This window comes from Ranitomeya imitator, chromosome 10, assembly GCF_032444005.1.
Source record: "Ranitomeya imitator isolate aRanImi1 chromosome 10, aRanImi1.pri, whole genome shotgun sequence".
NCBI classification, from domain to species: Eukaryota; Metazoa; Chordata; class Amphibia; order Anura; family Dendrobatidae; genus Ranitomeya; species Ranitomeya imitator.
In genome coordinates, this window is record NC_091291.1 from 62,825,442 (window position 1) to 62,846,110 (window position 20,669).

Genomic DNA, 20,669 nt, shown 5'->3' on the forward strand with positions numbered 1-20,669 from the left:
AAAGCATGATGTTTCCACCACCATGCTTTACAGTAGGTATGGTGTTTGATGGATGCAACTCAGTATTCTTTTTCCTCCAAACACGACAAGTTGTGTTTCTACCAAACAGTTCCAGTTTGGTTTTATCAGACCATAGGACATTCTCCCAAAACTCCTCTGGATCATCCAAATGCTCTCTAGCAAACTTCAGACGGGCCTGGACATGTACTGGCTTAAGCAGTGGGACATGTCTGGCACTGCAGGATCTGAGTCCATGGTGGCGTAGTGTGTTACTTATGGTAGGCCTTGTTACATTGGTCCCAGCTCTCTGCAGTTCATTCACTAAGTCCCCCCGCGTGGTTCTGGGATTTTTGCTCACCGTTCTTGTGATCATTCTGACCCCACGGGGTGGGATTTTGCGTGGAGCGCCAGGTCGAGGGAGATTATCAGTGGTCTTGTATGTCTTCCATTTTCTAATTATTGCTCCCACTGTTGATTTCTTCAGTCCAAGCTGGTTGGCTATTGCAGATTCAGTCTTCCCAGCCTGGTGCAGGGCTACAATTTTGTTTCTGGTGTCCTTTGACAGCTCTTTGGTCTTCACCATAGTGGAGTTTGGAGTCAGACTGTTTGAGGGTGTGCACAGGTGTCTTTTCATACTGATAACAAGTTTAAACAGGTGCCATTACTACAGGTAATGAGTGTAGGAAAGAGGAGACTCTTAAAGAAGAAGTTACAGGTCTGTGAGAGCCAGAAATCTTGATTGTTTGTTTCTGACCAAATACTTATTTTCCACCATAATATGCAAAAAAAATGTTAAAAAAACAGACAATGTGATTTTCTGGATTTTTTTTTCTCAGTTTGTCTCCCATAGTTGAGGTCTACCTATGATGTAAATTACAGACGCCTCTCATCTTTTTAAGTGGTGGAACTTGCACTATAGCTGACTGACTAAATACTTTTTTGCCCCACTGTATATACACACATGTAATGGATAGAAGACTTAGTGGGAGTGCTTTGTTTATACTGACCGGCATCTTTGCTAAAGGACAAAGAACGAATTCAGAAGGTTCTTCAGCCATAAACTATTGATGATCTATCATTAGGCATCATTGGGTATCCAATACCCGCCTCCTTCTCTTATGGCCTTCGGGGTATGCAGGCTTAAACCATTTAATGGAGCTAAACAATGCAGCTACCTACACCGGCCAGATACTGTAGTTCAGGAATTATTCAAATCAGCCCACATCAACATCTGAAATACAGAAATCATCCTGAATGGAATGACCTCATTATGTATAAACATAGTGCTGGGAAAATCTACAATTTGGAAAGAGCCACAGACTGAATACAAAATAATAGTTACACTGTAATTAATCATGAATTGTAAATGCCAGTTCTATTTTTATAAATATTATGCATGTGAAATGATATCATGTTCCAAGCAAACAAATCTCACAGATTAAATTGTGTCATTGAAGAACAACAATAAATTGTCATTGGAGGCAATTTGTTCTTTTTAAATAGATGATGTCACATGAACAGTTTTATGTTACATGGAATGCAATATTCTAAGAGCTTGATGTCACTGACAGCTGGAAGCTTTTGGAAACAACTACCAAACAAGGGGCTTCCTGCGCAATTCCTGACCCCAGGAAATGAATGCTTAGCAAAACTCCCACAATCATAAGCAATGTACATCCAAGCAAGCAGTGAAATAGAAATGATTTCCTGTCTCCGTTGACTGTCATAACTTGGATGTATTAGGCAAACGCACATCTAAAGTCACAACAGGAAAATAGTCAAAACAACAGTGGTTCAACTAAAAAGTAGAGCGCTGAAAAAAAAAAGAGCTTTGTCTACACACGCACAGCTGTACAGCCCAGACAGTGAACTACGCTGACACCCAATGGCCTGACTAAATAGTGTAAAAGCAGACATGACTTCTTTTCTCAGACATAGTCATAGAATGTAAGACATCTAAGCAATGTGATTTTATTAAGTATCTCTCCGTAAATAGAACAAGGCTCCTTGGTTATTACAGCTGTCCTGCATTATTACCACTACTATAGCTTGTCCACTGCATGTAATGTGTGGATTTTAGGTATTAAAGGTTCAATTCACAACTGATGATCTATAAGACTTTCTGTGCTTCAGTTAGAACATACAATAAATCAGTTCCACCAGTGATAGATAGTACTTAATGTGCAAAAAAAAGCCCAGCGGAATACTTTGAATGTAAACACTCAAGATGTACATGTGCCTCTTGGCACATCTTCAAAGTGATGTACATGGAATCAGTCTGTTAGGACTGAAGCATTCTGTCCATAGACCTGTCTGTACCAAAAAGACCTGTGTAAACAAACAAGTCCACCACCTTTTTTTCCCTTTGTGGCCACAGCCCATGAGACCAGCTTGCTAAATAAGAATTTTAACATGGTATATATCATATGTTCTCTATTATTTTAGTACTAGCTACTACATTCTTGAGAACCTCATTTGGTGAATATAAAATGTTTTCTGTTGATAAAATTATTGAAGCTATGACTTTACTTAGATTACCTACTTTGTTCCTAGTAAAAATATAAGCCTGGGGTGATCAGACTTCTCTTGTAGGGAAGTTACTTTTTGAGGAGTTAAAGGGAACCTGTCACCCCGTTTTTTCAGATTGAGATATAAATACTGTTAAATAGGGCCTGCGCTGTGCGTTACAATAGTGTATGTAGTGTACCCTGATTCCCCACCTATGCTGCAAAATACATTACCAAAGTCGCCGTTTTCGCCTGTCAATCAGGCTGGTCAGGTCGGGTGGGCGTGTTCACAGCGCTGTTTCTTCCTCAGCTTTACGTTGGTGGCGTAGTGGTGTGCGCATGTTGAAGTGACTAATCCACTGTGGGCACGTGAACAAGCAGCGCGCGATCTGCGCTATCACCCCCTGTCATCGGTGGGGGCGGCCATCTTCCTGGGGCCGTGCGTGCGCAGATGGAGTGCTCTGCTGCACGGGGCTTCAGGAAAATGGCTGCGGGATGCCGCGCGTGCGCACAAGAGATCGCGGCGGCTATTTTCCCAAAGCCGAAATGCCTAGAAACATGCAAGATTTCTGGCTCTCACAGACCTGTAACTTCTTCTTTCACAGGCTCCTCTGTCCTTCACTCATTACTTGTAGTAATAGCACCTGTTTGAACTTTCTATCAGTATAAAACACATCTGTCCACAACCTCAAACATTCAGGCTATGTGCACACATTCAGGATTTCTTGCAGACATTTCCTGAGCAAAACCGGACATTTTCTGCAAGAAATCCGCATGTGGTTTTTATTCGCGTTTTTGACGCGTTTTTCGTGCGTTTTTTCCAGAGCTTCTCAATGCATTAAATAGCGGAAAAAATGCAAAAAATCCGCAAAATTAATGAACATACTGCATTTTTTACCACGATGCGTTTTTTTTCTGACAAAAGCGCATCATGTTCACAAAAATTGAGCAATGCATTCTAAATGATGGGATGCATAATGTATGCATTTTTTATGTGTTTTTATAGCGAAAAAAACGCAATGTGTGCACACAGCCTCACAGTCCAAACTCCACTATAGTGAAGACCAGAACTGTTTGGAAGAAACAAAACTCATTGTGTTTGGAGGAGGCAGAATGCTGAGTTGCAAACAAAGAACACCATACCTACTTTGAAGCATGGGGGTGGAAACATCATGCTTTGGGGCTGTTTCTCTGTAAAGGGACCAGGACGACTGATCCATGTACATAAAGGAATGAATGGGGCCACGTATCGTGAGATTTTGAGTGCAAACCTCATTCCATCAGCAAGGACATTGAAGATGAAATGTGGAAGGGTCTTTCAGCATGATAATGGTCCCAAACACACCACCAGGGCAATGAAGGAGTGGCTTTGAAAGTAGCATAAGAAGGTCCTGGAGGGGCCTAGCCAGTCTCCAGATCTCAACCCGATAGAAAACCTTTGGAGGGAGTTGAAAGTACATGTTGCCCAGTGACAACCCTAAACCATCACTGCTCTAGAGGAGCTCTGCATGGAGGAATGGGCCAACATACCACCAACAGTTTGTGCCAACCTTGTGAAGACTTACAGAAAATGTTTGACCTCTGTCATTGCCAACAAAGGATATAAAACAAAATATTGACATGAACTTTTGTTAATGACCAAATACTTATTTTCTACCATAATTTACAAAATAAATCTTGCCAAATCAGACAAGGTGATTTTCTGGATTTGTTTTCTCATTTTGACTCTCACAGTTGTGGTCTACGTATGATGTCAATTACAGGCCTCTCTCTGTCAGGAAAACCATGACTGATGCACAGATCAGATCAGTACATGTGTCCAACCAGGATACAGGGTTACCTGGTTCTTTGAGCATGGAGGGTTTGCCAGGACAGGCATGACCACCGGCATGCAGGACCTGCGACACGTGACTGTTGAGAGAGGGTCAGGGGTGGTGCCAACCAGCGAGCATCCGAAGGAGATATCGGAGAGAGATGGGAACCGGCAGGGCAGAGGGAAGGTCAGGCAAATTGATGTCAGTGCTGGGGTTAGCGGGGAATCAGAACGAGAGACAAGAGAATGGTTAGGTAAAAGCCGAGAGTCAGAAACCGGGAGAGCGAGAGAGGTAGCAGGGGAACAGGCAAAACGGGAAGTCACAAAACGTAGCAAGAGTCAATACCAGGCAAACAACAAATGGTACAGAATCAGTAGACAAGAGCAAAACAGGAAAAGACCAGGTCAGAAACGGGATCACACAAAAGCATGCACAAGACACAAGCACTCAAGGATCAACTAACTCAGCCGAGGGCAGGATTATTACTGATACACGGACAGCCCAAGACAGGCTATTTAATGTCCTCCCAAAGCCAGAGGGAGGCCACCAGGATTAACCCCAGAAACATAAGGGTACTGTCACACTATATGATTTACCTACGATCACGACCAGCGATACGACATGGCCGTGATCGTAGGTAAATCGTAGTGTGGTCGCTGGGGAGCTGTCACACAGACAGCTCTCCAGCGACCAACGATGCCGAGGTCCCTGGGTAACCAGGGTAAACATCGGGTAACTAAGCGCAGGACCGCGCTTAGTAACCCGATGTTTACCCTGGTTACAAGCGTAAAACTAAAAAAAAACAAACAGCACATACTTACATTCTGGTGTCCGTCAGGTCCCTTGCCGTCTGCTTCCCGCACTGTGACTGCCGGCCGTAAAGTGAAAGTGAAAGCACAGCCGCTGTGCTCTGCTTTCACTTTACGGCCGGCAGTCACTGAGTGCGGGAAGCAGACGGCAAGGGACCTGACGGACACCAGAATGTAAGTATGTGCTGTTTGTTTTTTTTTAGTTTTACGCTTGTAACCAGGGTAAACATCGGGTTACTAAGCGCGGTCCTGCGCTTAGTTACCCAATGTTTACCCTGGTTACAAGCGAACGCATCGCTGGATCGCATCGCTAGATCGCTAGATCGGTGTCACACACACCGATCTAGCGATGACAGCGGGAGATCCAGCGATGAAAGAAAGTTCTAAACGATCTGCTACGACGTACGATTCTCAGCAGGATCCCTGATCGCTGCTGCGTGTCAGACACAGCGATATCGTAACGATATCGCTGGAACGTCACGAATCGTACCGTCGTAGCGATCGAAATGGTATAGTGTGACAGTACCCTTAGACAAAACTTCATACAGACCATGACACGCTTATCTTTTTAAGTGGGACAACTTACACAATTGGTGGCTGACTAAATACTTTTTTTCACCACTATGTCCTACGAGGAACAGTTAAAGAATCTGGGAGCTTGCAAAAAAGAAGGCTAAGAAGAAGGCTAAAAGTAGATTTAATAGCTATCTACAAATATATGAAGGGATGTCACAGTGTAGAGGGATCATCATTATTCTCACTAGCACATGGAAACACGAAATGGAATGAAACTGAAAGGTAGAAGATACCGATTAGATATTAGAAAAAACTTTTTGATAGTGATCAGTAAGTGGAACAGGCTGCCACGAGAGGTTGTGAGTTCTCCTTCACTGGAAGTCTTCAAATAGAGGATGGACAGACATCTGTTAGAGATGGTTTAGTAAATCCTGCATTGAGCAGGGGGTTGAACAAAATGACTCTGGAGGTAACTTCCAATGCTAGCATTCTATTATTCTATGATATGTCTAGCTGGTTGCAATCATGCAGCCAAGCTCTGATACATGCTTCCCTGTAGTGTGGTCAGCGTGAAACAACTGACAGGTTTTATTTGGTGCCTGGCCCCTTTAAAGGGGAATTTGGCAGTAGAAGCAACATATCTAAGCCATCTATATGGACACGCAGATCATAGAAAAGCTGAAAAAATGATACCTTGATATAGTCCAGAGTAGGGTTGAGCGAAACGGGTCGGCCATTTTCAGAAGTCGCCGACTTTTGGCAAAGTCGGGTTTCATGAAACCCGACCCGACCCCTGTGTGGGGTCGGCCATGAAGTCGGCGATCTTCTAAATCTGGTATCGGAATTCCGATACCGATTCCCGATATGTTTGCAATATCAGAAATCGGTATCGGAATCTATATTTAAGTGTAAAATAAAGAATTAAAATAAAAAATATCGCTATACTCACCCTCTGACGCACCCTGGTACTAACCGGCAGCCTTTCTTCCTTCGAATCAGCGCTTGCAGGACCTTGCGATGACGTCGCGGCTTGTGATTGGTCGCGCGAGCGGTCACATGGGCGGTCACACGCCCAATCACAAGCCGCGACGTCACCGCAAGGTCCTGCAAGTGCTGATTCGAAGGAAGGAAGGCTGCCGGAAAGAAGCAGGGCGCGTCCGAGGGTGAGTATATACCTAATAGGAATATACTCACCCTCGGACGCGCCCTGCTTCTTTCCGGCAGCCTTCCTTCCTTCGAATCAGCGCTTGCAGGACCTTGCGGTGACGTCGCGGCTTGTGATTGGTCGCGCGAGCGGTCACATGGGCGGTCGCGCGAGCGGTCACATGGGCGGTCGCGCGACCAATTACAAGCCGCGACGTCACTGCGACGTCACCGCAAGGTCCTGCAAGCGCTGATTCGAAGGAAGGAAGGTTCCCGGTTAGTACCAGGGCGCGTCCGAGGGGGAGTATAGCGATATTTTTTATTTTAATTCTTTATTTTACACTTAAATATGGATCTCAGGGCCTGAAGGAGAGTTTCCTCTCCTTCAGACCCTGGGAACCATTGGAAACCCAATGCACTGCATTGGGTTTCGAGTTTCGGCCGACCCCGACTTTTTTATAGGATCGGCCGATTTCACTCGACCCGACTTTTGAAAAAGTCGGGTTTCGTGAAACCGGACCCGATCCTATGAAAGTTAAAGTCGCTCAACCCTAGTCCAGAGGCTTCTGCATTTTTCCTATTTGTAATTGAGCTGCTCAGGGCTATGGCTTAAGCACTGATCTGCATGAGAATCTGCATCCTGCCTGACACAAACATAAGGGGACAAGGGAGACAGGCACAAGGGGACACACAGGGACTAGTGGGCAAGGGACACTGACACAAGGCTACACATGGGGACAAGGGATACAAGCACAAGGGGACTCATAGGGACTAGGAGGAAGGGGAGAAGGGCACAATGGGACACACGGGGACTGTGGGGCAAGGGAGACAGGCACAAGAGGACACAAGGGGACTCCGAGGGCAGAGTAGATAGGGATGCAAGGGCTGCAAGGGGACAGAGGAAGACGGGGGGGGGGGAGACTTGGGAGGAGGGATGAAAGGGGCACAGGGATTACAAGGACAGGGTAGATGGAGAACACATGGTGAGAAAGGGGACAGGAGAGACTTGAGAGTAGGGCAGATGAGTCACACGGGGACAAGGGGCAGGGAATGCATGGGGGGTGCAGGAGGACTCAGGGTATGGGAGATGGGGAGCATTGGAGGACCAGGGGAGGAGGAACAAGGTGTGTATGGGGGGCCCGGAGGAGCACAATGACCTGAACCTGGGGACCTACTAGGACATGGGGCACGGGAGAGCAGGGAGGAAATGGGGCTGGTGTCACAGGGGGCCAAGGACGCTGGGGGCCAAGATGGCGACACACGGGCAGCAGACACACCTCACTTCCGCCGATCCCGTACACCTCCATATTCATCCCCAGATCCTCCACATGGCTGAGCCACTGCGGCATCCCCCTCCTGGGCGGCTCGGTCCATGTGCCCCCCACTAGCTCCGGAGCCACCTGTTCCCGGTCCCAGCAGCCGCCACAGGCTTTGCCAATATGGCGGCTACCATCACCTGTGCAGATGCTGCACTGCCTGGGTCCTGCACACAGCGGGTGCGCGATGAAGTAATGTCATCACGCACCCGCTGTGTCAGAGGCAGAGGGGAATGATGGGAGAGCGAGCATGAGCTGACGCTCTCTCCTCCATCATTGCTTTGAACTGTACCGGCATCATAGACGCTGGTATAGTTCACTGTCGTGGCTGCGACGGCGGGAGTCGTGTGCCTCTGACCTGTCGGGCCCCTGACTTGCCAGACCCGGACCGCTGCGACCATGGTAGTTACGCCCCTGCCTCACACACACTACAGATATCACACACACACATGTTGTCGCAGGTCTCAACCTACTCTCTGATGAGTCCACCGTAGAGATAACATCACGCCACCGGAGAGATAAGACACAGTACACCAGGCATGTATCTGAAGTATCTTTAGTTTTATTAATCTTACACACACTTTTTATGCATTCATGTGAGGGAGGCGGATTCTCCATATATGGGCTAAGCGTCGGAGTGTATTACTCCCTTCTCCCTATGGTTTCGCAAACATATTTTTCTATACAAATCATTATTCGTTATCTACAAGGACATTTCATCCTCCATGAACTGCTACAATCTGCAATAACAGCTAAAATGAAGAATAGTGAATAACAACTTGTTTATCTGACCTTTAGTAACACTTAAGGTACCGTCACACATAACGATATCGTTAACGATATCGTTGCTTTTTGTGACGTAGCAACGATATCGTTAAGGAAATCGTTATGTGTGACAGCGACCAACGATCAGGCCCCTGCTGGGAGATCGTTGGTCGCTGCAGAAAGTCCAGAACTTTATTTTGTCGCTGGACTCTCTGCAGACATCGCTGAATCGGCGTGTGTGACGCCGATCCAGCGATGTCTTCACTGGTAACCAGGGTAAACATCGGGTTACTAAGCGCAGGGCCACGCTTAGTAACCCAATGTTTACCCTGGTTACCAGCGTTAACGTAAAAAAAACATACTACATACTTACCTTCTGTGTCTGTCCACCGGCGCTGTGCTTCTCTGCACTGGCTGTGAGCGCCGGCCAGCCGGAAAGCACAGCAGTGACGTCACCGCTCTGCTTTCCGGCTGACCGGCGCTGACAGTGCAGAGGAAAGCAGAGCGCCGGAGGACAGACACGGAAGGTAAGTATGTAGTGTTTGGTTTTTTTACGTTAACGCTGGTAACCAGGGTAAACATCGGGTTACTAAGCGCGGCCCTGCACTTAGTAACCCAATGTTTACCCTGGTTAACAGGGGACTTCAGGATCGTTGGACGCCTGAGAGCTGTCTGTGTGACAGCTCTCCAGCGACCAAACAGCGACGCTGCAGCGATCGATATCGTTGTCGGTATCGCTGCAGCGTCGCTAAGTGTGACGGTACCTTTACACAAAATGAAGGCAAGCAAGATAAAATGGATCCTGCTATAACAAATTCCCCCATTTTATTCACTATTCTTAATAAACTGTACTAACCGTAGGATTTGTTAGTATATATCATCGTCAGCTGTGTGAGTGCAGGGTTTCCCAGTACATACAGAGATACACTTAAAAACTATTTTGAACACTATATATGCAATAAGGACAATCGCAACTATATGCAATAGGATTTGTAAAATCCCAACTACCCAGCCCCTGATCCCCTTAAACCAATTGGCTGGGTTTAGGAAAGAGAAAGTATCTGACCACCAGCTGTCCTTAGTGCGATCATTATCTTTGTCATATTGGTCTCTGAGTCTTTGAATGTCTTCTAACTTTAGAACAATTAGTCCAGGCAAACAGTTCCTCAGGTGACACAGGGATGGCTAGGAAGGGAATACTTGTGGCTGATGTCGGGTGAATGTGTACAGATCCAACAGTCTGATAAGGGCTGGGAATTTCTCAACAAGTCATCTATCTGTTTTCTGTGATGTTGCACAAACTTATTGTTCAAGGATGTTGGAGAATTCAGACTGTCCCATGCGATTACGCATAATATCATGAAAATCGAAACCAGCCAAAACATTATGTTTCCTTTATCGGCTGTTGGGTTCTTTAACTCGCTTGCAGTGTGATGCGTGGATCCAACTAGGTTTTCCTTCGAGCTTCACAGCTGTGGCTGTGGTCAGGAGCACTTGGTATGGTCCGTCAAATCTTGGTTCCAGGCTCTTCCGGACGTGCCGCTTTATCACTACCCAGTCTCCTGGCTCCAAGGGATGGTATCCAGGAACCTTGTCTGGGTCTGGAAGAGAACTAAAGACAGTTAAATGCACTTTAGCAAGGTGTCCATGTAAGGCCTGTACATAGCTAGCCAAGTCCTGGTACTTGAGCTGCAACTGTTATGGAAAGAAACATCCAAGATTGGGGCCCCTGCCAAACAGAATCTCAAACGGTGACAGTCCTGTCTTCCTGTTTGGGGTATATCTTACTGAAAACAAAGCCAGAGGAAGGCATTCTTTCCATGGTTTACCAGTCTCTGCCATTGCCTTCTGGATTTTAAGCTTAAGAGTTCCATTTAGTCTCTCCACTTTTCCACTGCTCTGTGGATGGTATGGAGTATGCAATGCTTGACTTACCCCCAGTGCTGCCATTACCTCTGACATGATCCCTCCAGTAAAATGGGAACCCCGATCGCTTTCAATGACTTCAGGAACTCCATACCTGCATATGATCTCAGCCATCAGTTTCTTTGCCGTTGTCTTAGCCGTAGCTTTGGCAACTGGGTAGGCTTCTGGCCAACCTGAAAATAAATCAATGCAGACCAACACATACTCATACCTTCCCTACCCTAGGCAACTGAATATAATCAATCTGCAGTCTCTGGAAAGGGTAAAGGGGCCGGGGAGTGTGTTTGGATGGAGTTTTCACTGTCCTACCCTGATTATGTGTGGCACATATCATGCAGCTCTGTACTTGCCTTTCTGCGCAGGTGGAAAACCCGGGGGCAATCCATTGTTTCTGTAGGGTGTCACACATGGCTGTCTTCGAGTGGTGCACATTCCCGTGCAGAACCTGTGCCATCATTGGGTACAGTACCTGTGGTAGGCAGACCTTTTCACCCCTCCCCCATAGTCCAGTGACGATATCAGAGCAAGCTCCTATCTTTTGCCACCTATCTTTCTCCTCCTTACTTGCCTGTTCTTGTAACCGGGCTGTCTTTTGACACAAGTGGAGATGGTGGGGTGTCCAGGTGACGTACTTTAGAGGCTACAGGAGTGCTTGCTGCTTTCTTGGCAGCCTGGTCTGCCAGTGCGTTACCCTTCGTCTGTCCATCGGTGCCGTTGGTATGTGCCTTTACCTTTATGATGCCTGCTTGGGTGGTAAGCTGTAGTGCATTTATAAGTTGCTGGAATGCCTCAGCATGTTTAATGAGGTGGCTATTTGCTGTCAGGAAAGCTCTGGCTCTCCAGATAGGCCCATAATCGTGTGCAATGCCAAAGGCATACCTGGAATCAGTGTAGATATTTACAGTCTTACCTTCTGTTAGTTTGCACACTTCTGTGAGCGCCTTGAGCTCTGCTTCTTGTGCAGACATATATGAGCTGGCATTGACTCTGCCTTGATTACCTTATGTTCTGAGACCACAGCATATCCAGTACAGAAGCGTCCTTGGTCATCTTGGTGACGGGATCCATCTACAAACAGCTCAAAATCAGCATTAGGTATGGGCACACTAGAGACAGTAGGGAGACTAGCCGTTTCCTGAGATATCAATTCTAGACAATCATGTGGTTTGGAAACCTGATCTTGTTCCTCTGAATCCATTCTAGAGAGAAAAAGAGTGTCCTTTTCCATGTAACCTACCCCTCCCCCATTTGGATCCATAGCAACCGGGAGAAGAGTAGCAGGGTTTAGGACACTGCACCTTTTGAAAATCACATTAGTAGGCATGAGAATAGCACACTGAAGTCGCAGCTGTCTAGCCATGGACAGGTGGCTAGGTTGTACTTGGTTAAGGATACTATGTACATCATGTGGGGTATGGACCATCAGTGGGTGATCCAAAACAATCTCTGAAGACTTGTGTAGCAACAGCTGGACAGACAACACAGCCCAAACACAGGAGGGACTTCCTCTTGCCACTGTATCCAAGCGGCCGCTGTAATAAGCAACAGGTCTCTGTTTGTCTCCATGAAGCTGAGTCAGCACACCCGTAGCATGTCCTGCATTTTCCTGAAGAAAGAGGTTAAAGGGAAGGGCATAATTGGGGATGCCCAAAGCTGGAGAGGAAACAGTGCATAATTTCAGAGAGTAAAAACAGTCAAGTGCCTCTGGTGTAATGCAGAAGGGGACAGGTTGCATACAGTCATATAGAGGTTGCATTAAGATGGAGGCAGACCGAATCCATGGATGACAGTAGGAAGTTAGTCCTAGAAACACACGGAGGCCCTGCAAATTCCATGGGGGCTGCAAGTCCATGGTAGCCTGTTTTCGCTCAGGGGTGAGGTTCTTCTTCCCTGGGGAGAGACAATGTCCTAGAAACACAACAGTACTTAAGGAAAACTAATTTTTGTTTAGACACCTTGCAACCCTGTTCATGGGGAAAAAAGAGTAAAGAGATCGTAGCCATTTTACAAAGAGAACAAGAAGGAGCACACAGCAATAGGTCATCAACATACTGAATGAGAATTACTCCTTTAACATGCCAGCCTTGTAGGACTTGTGCCATGCACTGTGAGAAGATAGTAGGAGAATTCTGGGCTCCTTGTGGTAGGACAGTCCAAGTATACTGCTTATTGCGGAAAGTAAAAGCAAAAAGATACTGACAATCTGGGTGCAATGGAACACTGAAAAAGGCATTTGCTAAGTCAATCAATGAAAAACAAATACTGTTAACAGGTGTGTGTGCCAACAAGGTGTGTGGGTTAGGAACCAAGGGAGCAAGCAGTTCTGTTGCGGCATTGACTGCTCTAAGGTCATGGATAGTGTTGAGCATTCCAATACCGCAAGTATCGGGTATCGGCCGATACTTGCTGTATCGGATTAGCGATACCGAGATCCGATATTTTTGTGATATCGGAAATCAGTATCGGAGTGTGCGGTGTGTATGGTTCCCAGGGTCTGGAGGAGAGGAAACTCTCCTTCAGGCCCTGGGATCCATATTAATGTAAAAAATAAAGAATAAAAATAAAAAATATGGCTATAATCACCCCTCCGAAGAACCCTGGCTGTCACCGCTGCGAGCGTCCGCCTCCGTCCTTAAGAATGCTGTGAGTGAAGGACCTTCGATGACTCGCGGTCAGGTGAGCGGTCACGTGAGCGGTCAGACCGCGACGTCATCGAAGGTCCTTCACTCACAGCATTCTTAAGGACGGAGGCAAACGCTCGCAGCGGTGACAGCCAGGGTTCGCCGGAGGGGTGAGTATAGCCATGTTTTTTATTTTTATTCTTTATTTTTTACATTAATATGGATGCCAGGGCCTGAAGGAGAGTTTCCTCTCCTTCAGACCCTGGGAACCATCGAGGAATACCTTCAAATATTTGTGTCCCATTGACTTGTATTGGTATCGGAACTGGGTATCGGCGAGATTCGATATTTTGCCGGTATCGGCCGATACCATCCGATACCGATACTTTCAAATATTGGAAGGTATCGCTCAACACTAGTCATGGACCATTCTATAATTCACCGGCTCCCCATGCCTAAACTTCTTCTTTACTGGATACAGGGGAGTGTTGCAAACGGACTGTGTAGGCACAACAACCCGTTTCCAGCAATTTTTGTAACGGTGCGTCTATTGCAGCCTCCTGAGCAGCACTCAAAGGGTACTGACGCAATAGGGGCGGTGCTGCCCCTGGTTTAAATTTGACTATTATGGGAGGAACTTTGAGTTTTCCCACATCAGTTTTGCCTTTTGTCCACAGATCAGTGGGGAGTTGATCCAGGGCAGATGCAGTGGGCGGATCACTTTCTGCAGTACTTGCAGCTGCATCCAGGGCCATGATCTTGCAGAGGGTACTTGGTTTAAGTTGAGGGGTCATAGTCACTGTTCCGTCATCATGGTAAGTAATAACCGCCTGTAGTTTCCGTAAAACGTCAGCACCTAGCAAATTACATTGTCCCCTGGGGGCTACCATTAACTGAGTCAGAATGGTCTTCCCACAAATGGAGAGGGGAATGGGTTCTGTCAGTCCCAAGGTCTGGGTCGGCGCATTAAAAGGTGTGGCTATGACAAAGTCGGTGGTGTCACGGAAGGGTAATGGACAGTCTGAAAGCGTGATAACTGAGTTGTCAGCTCCCATGTCAACCTGAACGTTTGCTGAAGTTCCTCCTGGCAGGCTCACCTATACTGTACAGTCGGGGGTGGGAGGTAGAGTGATTAGAGGACACAGTTGCAGGCTGCCAATTACCTATTCGTCGGTCTGGGGGTAGCATGGGTGGGAATCTTATCTGGGTATGGATTTGTGCGACAATCTTTCCTAAAATGTCCTGGTTTCTTACATCCATAACACAATCTAGGACCCACAGTGGGTCCTCCACTTCTCTGTGAGGGTCCACTCCTCTGAAAGTGAACCTTAGTCTTTTGCTTCTACGAGTCCAAACTGACTCTATGTGCAATCTTAGCAAGATCGCCTGGGGGGCAGGATCTCCAATCTGGTCTACTTGCCATCACCTTCTCTCTCATGTACTTATCAATCCCTTGCATATATGCATGACTTAACAAACGTGTCGCAGTTCTATCATCTTCACCATAACCCATATCAGACCATCGTTGTTGCAACCTGTAGCAATGGGGAGCTCCTTCGGGTCCTGTACACAGTCTTCTAAATGCACCGATACTTCCTCCTGTCTAATGTTACAGGCTTTTTCTAGTGCCTCAACAAAGTCAGACCCTGACCTGGCATTGTTAGGTTCTCCGCCTTGGGGACCATTTCCCCCTGGGTACATTTTAAATGTCTCAGCTGTCAGTCGGGTAGAAGGTGCTTCCCCCAGGGCTGAACGCACTAACTGTTGCAAGTCCTGTCTGGTTGCCTGGTAAGTGTGCTGTATCACCCCACACTGTCTGGCAAAAGTCATAGGTCGTTGGTTAATGTCTGGCAGCTGTCCAGTCAAAGACATCTATTCTATGGGAGACCATGGCTGATACCTACTAGCAACATGGTAAGTCAGAGGTCCACTATCAGCTGCGCCGTCCTCTACTTGGGATCGTGTACCACTTGAGACTACTGTCTGTTTCATGGGAAACAGTTTGGGAATACTTGGACACAACGTGTGGGAACTGCTTGGCTGGGGACTGCCGCAACTTACACAATAATCAGCTGTTGGTGAGTTCTGTTGACCACAATGTGGGCAAATCCATTGTTCTGGTCCTGCCTGGTTTTCTGTGGGGACATAACTGGGGGGAACTGGTGGGGGAGGAGCACATGGAGGTAAGCTGGGAACGATAGTGGCTTTACAGTTCCCATCTAGACATTGGTATACAAGATTATTACCTCGGGTGAATTTTTCCACTCCCTGCTCTTCATAGTGTTGGGAAGCATCTGCCCACATTCTAGCTTGCCTCATGAGTTTCTTATCTTTAAGCCATGCTGTGTGGGTTTTCATGAAGTCATACCATTTACCTGAATCTAATTCCCCTGAGGGGTGGAAGCCTCCTGTCTTCAAGAGCACACTAACCTTCTTCTGGGATTCTTTCCATTCTTTTCTCTGGACTAATTCTCTAGCACTATGGAACCCTGTACTCTCTTGGTTTCCCATTCTATTGCTAGTATACGTGCAGGCTGAAAACTATCAGACGGACCTTTCCTCCTCACCTAGAGTAGGCTATGTCCTCCTGCGTTAGTCCTAAACTACAGGTTTACTGTGCTCACAGGTTACTGTATTAGCTTGCTTCCAAGATTGATAACACAGGTATATGAACAGACATATGAACAGACAACCAACAAACACTCCACAAGCACACCACACAAAGGTCATGGGGTCAATCATTTTAGTCTAACAGTGGAGTCATCAGTAACCGCACAATGAGGGTTAATATCTGGGTTCAAGGGTACCTGAGCCAGGCAAGCCCATGATTTTACCTGATCCTGGTCGACTAGAAGAAGGGGAAAACCTGTCCACAAGTGGAATGACGTAGGCAGAATATAATCAGTATTCTTACCCCAGCGCTGTGTGATGCTACTAGTTCCAGGAAGTCCCCTGGTCCATTACTGGAGTCGGCCGGGTCTCAGATGAAGCACTCAGGTCCCTGCTCGGGCAAAGCCAGAATTGTTGTCGCAGGTCTCGACCTACTCTCTGATGAGTCCACCGTAGAGATGACGTCACGGCACTGGAGAGATAAGACACAGTACAACAGGCATGTATCTGAAGTATCTCTAGTTTTATTAAGCTTACACACACTTTTTATGCATTCTTGTGAGGGAGTCGGATTATCCATATATGGGCTAAGCGTCGGAGTGTATGACTCCCTTCTCCCTATGGTTTCGCAAACATATTTTTCTATACAAAACATTATTCGTTATCTACAAGGACATTTCATCCTCCATGAACTGCTACAATCTGCAATAACAGCTAAAATGAAGAATAGTGAATAAAAACTTGTTTATCTGACCTTTAGTAACACTTACACAAAATGGAGGCAAGCACAATAAAATGGATCCTGCTATAACGCACACACTACAGATATCACACACACACACTACAGATGTCACATACACTACAGATATCACACACACACTACAGATGTCACACACACTACAGATGTCACACACACACTACAGATGTCACACACTACAGATATCACACACACACTACAGACATCACACACACACAATACAGATGTCACACACACTACAGATACTACGCTGTCTCACCGTGCTGACTGGAGCTGCTTCCTATCTCTCACATACCCCGGCTGCCCCCTCCCCCTAGATACGCCTCCGACTGTTGCCGTGGGGGAGGGATCTCCTGCACTGCAACATGGTGTTGGGTGCCTCTGACCTGCCGGGCCCCTGACCTGCCGGGCCTGGTCGCAGCGGCGACCATGGTAGTTACACCACTGTGTCCATAGGATAGTGGCTTAGGAAAGTTGATTCTACTGACCAATTCAATTTAAATCACATACAGTATAAGAGAATCTTTCTCCCATATGTCCCATAAGGAGGATCAAACAGTAGCCAAAGTAAAACCAATTTTTCAAGGAAATGATAGGAATTGTTTCCCCTCTATCTAATCCCCCTCTGAGCTATAAAGACTTACTGAGGAACAGATCCCTCTAAACTTCTCAATTAGGTGCCATATCCCTGGAATTCAGGTCAAGTCATAAACGCTTCAAAGAAAAGAAAGGATGAGCAATCCACAGCTACAGTTCACAAATTAAAACTCTCTGTAGACTGCTATGTAAAAGCAAATAGCATGGGTGGCAGTACTCAGCAACAAACAGTAAAGAGAACAATTTTAACTTTATCTTTTTTTACCATTTTAGATTTAGATTGCTTCCAAAAACAGAAGTCTCATTCTTTTCAAGAGGCAGTTTGGTAACTTCCCATTTATTGGGTTAAAAGAATTAAATCTACTACTACCTTACTAAACTATTCCTAATGTCTGCACTGCTAGTCGTTCACTCTGTGCCATTTGTCCAAATTAGTTTTAGCAATTCAGAAAACATTTTTTTCCTAAATAGGTCTCTGTGCCTTGGGATTTTCCATGTGATTGAGTCAGTCTCTCCTATATCACTGAAACAAGGTAACCCTTCATCTGCCAGCAGTTTTCCAATTGGTAGCAAATTTCTGAATTACTATGTCAGTTTAATTTTTATTCATAAACTTACTGTATAAGCATTGTTTCCTTTAGAACTAAACATTTCTATATATTTTAAATTACTCCACATTCTGATTTGTTAAAAACCGTTCTTTTTTATTCTACTTAATTATATTTGTCCTTTATGGAGGATAAATAAGACACTAATAAATTATAAATAAAAGACAGGACCAATATATTTTTTAAGTGTTTATATAGACAATAAAAAATGTGGGTTGTTCCACACACAATTTAAGGAAATCTGTTTGTAGGATCAACCCTCCTAAGCCGTCTATATGGGTATGCAGGTCATAGTGATACTCTGATATTTGTAATCCGATGTCTTATCCAGATAAATTCACATTTTTCTTATATGTAAATGAGCTGTTGAGATCTCTGGGCCAGACAAAAATCTGCATGATAATCTGCCTCCAGAGCTTATATTAAATGGAAGGAGGTGCTAACAGTGTTAGACATGTAATGGCTGCTTTGTGCTCTCCTGATATCACTGAAGAACTTTGTATGATTATAACTGACACAGGACAGCATAAAACACATGTGCAGATTCCTCTGTGCTTCAGCTTCCATCTCACAGGCAGCCAATGTTGTAATACAGCAGAGCTGTGAGAGCTGCAGCAAATATGTTTCTAAGGAGGCAAAGTTCAGTTCCACTGTTCTGTGTTAGCTACATGTCTCACATTGATAATGCCTCTTATTAAAACAAGCTCAGGATTCAGATTCTCATGCAGATTAGTGCCCTGCCCATAGTTCTTATCAGCTCCTTTACATATAGGAAAAACATGAATTTCTCTGGACTAAAGGTACCGTCACATTTAGCGAAGCAGCAGCGATATCGACAACGATATCGATTGCTGCAGCGTCGCTGTTTAGTTGCTGGAGAGCTGTCACACAGACAGCCCTCCGGCGACCAACGATGCCGAGGTCCCCGGGTAACCAGGGTAAACATCGGGTTACTAAGCACAGGGCCGCACTTAGTAACCCGATGTTTACCCTGGTTACCATTGTAATTGTAAAAAAAAAAAACAGTACATACTTACATTCCGGTGTCTGTCACGTCCCTCTCCTTCAGCTTCCCGCACTGACTGTGAGTGAGCGCCGGCCGGCCGTAAAGCAGAGCACAGCGGTGGCGTCACCGCTCTGCTTTACGGCCGGTGCCCACAGTCAGTGCGGGAAGCTGAAGGCGAGGGACGTGACAGACACCGGAATGTAAGTATGTACTGTTTTTTTTTTACATTTACATTTACAATGGTAACCAGGGTAAACATCCACCAACATAGAAGAGGATTCTTTACTGTTAGGGCAGTGAGAATCTGGAATTGCTTGCCTGAGGAGGTGGTGATGGCGAACTCAGTCGAGGGGTTCAAGAGAGGCCTGGATGTCTTCCTGGAGCAGATCCACTAATAAAACATAACCTTTAATAATAAATACTAAAAAATGCACATCCAACAGGACACAAACAAAAAAGAAACATATAAAGTGCTCAGGTGAACCAGTGCTCAATATAAAAAATGGTTTGATCTCACCCAAGCTGCCGGACACTGTATACTTCCGCACGACACAGTAGAGATCCAAGTAAATGAAAAGAGGCAGGGCTAAAGTAATATGTCTACCCTGTAGCCCCTATGTAACTCCTGTCCTAACAAGGACAGGCCCCAAATGGACCTTGCTCTAAGGGACCAACCCACCCAATGTGTATAAAGGCAGAGTCCCAAATCCTCTTGAGATATAATTTCTTCCTCCCTACGCGTTTCAACTCCGGTCATGGAGAATCATCAGGGGAGTCATATGGAAAGAAGTGCCAACGGGCACAGAGATTGTAAGTCCGTATAAAGTCTGGGGCCTGCAGTGGCTAGGCATCCCAAGCTGGAGGTGTCCGTCTGTGTCCACAGTCTCTGGTAGACTACAACCCATCCCAGTAAAGCCTCTATATATACCCAAGGCCCCTCCCCCTAATCAATGATGTTTAAAGGTTTGTGAAAAATCCGGAGCGGATCAGGCCACCTAGTAAGTAATGTGCCCTCAATGCAGGGATGCACTATATGATCCAAGTTGATAAATACGCCCGTGAAATATTACCTGTGCCTTAAATAGAAGTGTGCAATATGCACACCCCCCTATGTATAGACATATAGTGCTGCCAAAAATATTTATACAAGGCAAGCATTGGAAAAAGTATATGAGGTACGCCGATATCTACATAGGTGTAGTAAAGGTGCTTATCCCCGTATCAAAAGATCCACAGTCAAAAACATCACACAGTGGTTATGCTAAGAAATATATATAGATCGTACTAGCGCATTCATGAGGGGCATAATAAATACCAATATAACCCCCACAGACATAGATGAAGCACTGTTATAGACAGCCGCGCGAAACTAGCACTCACCATATATGTCTGCATGGTTACCGGTTTGTAAACAATAGCGCATGGTAAGCGCGAACACCGGAAGTTGCGGCGCCATCTTGTGCGCGTCACATCCTGTCTGGCGCCAAATGTTGCCTAAGACTAGGCGAGTGCGTTTCAGCAATGGAACGCAAACCGACTCCCTCGTCCGTAACCACGAGGCCCCGGCCAGCGTAAGTTTAAAAGGGGCGTTCCGAGATGTATCGCGATACTTAAACAAACCCCAATATGAACATCTGAAGTTCGCTACCAGCGCATTCATGAGGGGCATAATAA

General features: G+C 46.0%; 1 protein-coding gene and 1 long non-coding RNA gene across 2 annotated transcripts in view; one reads left to right on the forward strand and one right to left on the reverse strand.

Moving 5' to 3' along the window:
- Window positions 1–20,669, forward strand: part of IL11 (interleukin 11) — a 145,328-nt gene that overhangs the window by 90,760 nt on the left and 33,899 nt on the right. The gene's annotated exons all lie outside the window — the stretch shown is intronic.
- LOC138651509 (uncharacterized) lies at window positions 9,413–18,941 on the reverse strand. Its single transcript, XR_011315503.1, has 3 exons — window positions 17,044–18,941; window positions 16,332–16,499; window positions 9,413–12,686 (listed from the first exon to the last, which is right to left on the reverse strand). It is a non-coding gene; the product is annotated as an uncharacterized lncRNA (long non-coding RNA).